Consider the following 1,500-nt stretch of genomic DNA (forward strand, 5'->3'; position numbering starts at 1 on the left):
TGTGTGTGTGTGTGTGTGTGTGTGTGTGTGTACGGGTTTTTCCTGCAACGTGTGGACAGTTTTCCTAAAAAAAAAAGCTGCCTCGTGGGGACCGAAGTGAATCGTGGGGACCACTGCCAGGAAATTTGTATTTAGTAGATTATTTCTTTGTTGTATCAATGCTTCTTGGCAATAAATATTACATCGTTTGAAAGCCTGTTAAATTTCATATTAAATGGTGCCAAACATGTAAGGACCATGCTTTTGTGGGATGAGCATTAGAGTCTAGTGTGTGGGTTGTGCACATGAAAAAAATGGCCAAATCCTCTGAACTAATGCAGGTCTGGTTTGCTGCAAAAACTGGTTTTATTGATATTTCTACAAGAGGCTTTTACAAATATGACAGTCTCACATTTTAAAAAGAACGCCCCCCTGTGGACAGTCAAATAAATATAAAAAAGGAGGCTGAAACATTAAAAATAATCAAGCTATAGTACATCAGGTACTCACATTTTTACTAAATACGTTCATATGTTCTGCCTTGTAGGACTGGGAAATTAACTTTCACAAAAAACTAACCTAAAAGCACCTCTGTTTTCACTTAAATTATCAAATAGTGCTTATTAAAACTAAGAGTAAAAGCAGATTTGCTCCCTAAAACTATCACAAATTTATAAGATAACTGGAAAATATATATATATTTTTTGATGATAATTGTTTAAAATAAATATGTAAAACTTACTGCATGCATTTTAGAAGTGATACAAAGAATTCAGCATCAAACTGAAACAAAAACATCACTCCAGGCATTTTAAACTCATTTTAAAAAATGTAAAATGTCTAAATATGTAACATAAATAATCATTAAAATGGAGTTTATGGTCCTCTCGTGGAGCAGTAACTTAAGACGTCCTGCAGCACATCGATCAACTGACTGAGCTGAGATCTAGATGAGAAATACAACATCAATAAATATATAACTAAACACTTTGCTTACACTACTTTAACTCTGACTGGGATTCTTTTCTTCCATCAGGTCTTACCTAACATCTGACTTTCTCCTGCTCATCTTACATCTGACTGACAGCTTCATCTTGGTCGCTAACCTCAACAGTTATGATCTTATCATCCCCTCCCTGATCAGTGGAGGCCTGTGAGGGCACAGAGGAGCATCACAAAACCAMTCTAATGTGCCACCAGCTAGCACTGTACAACCCAATACTAAAACAGCAGGGGTGTTGTGTGAAAGCAAAATAAAAACAAAATTCAATGCTTTGAAAATAAAACAAAACCCACATTGTATTCACAATGGAACATGGTAAACATATCAAATGTTTAAACCAAGAAATTGGTACATTTTTTTAGGAAATAAAGTCAGCAATTGCGTCAATCTGATCTTATTTTGAGAATTGCAACAAAGGGCTGAAAAAGTAATTCTCAAACCCTGTTTGTCACACAAATCACCTAAAATCTTAGTAAAATACATCAAAGTTGTGACAAAGTGTGTATATATACTAATAT

This window comes from Austrofundulus limnaeus, unplaced genomic scaffold (genome assembly GCF_001266775.1).
Source record: "Austrofundulus limnaeus strain Quisiro unplaced genomic scaffold, Austrofundulus_limnaeus-1.0 Scaffold357, whole genome shotgun sequence".
In the NCBI taxonomy this organism is placed as follows: Eukaryota; Metazoa; Chordata; class Actinopteri; order Cyprinodontiformes; family Rivulidae; genus Austrofundulus; species Austrofundulus limnaeus.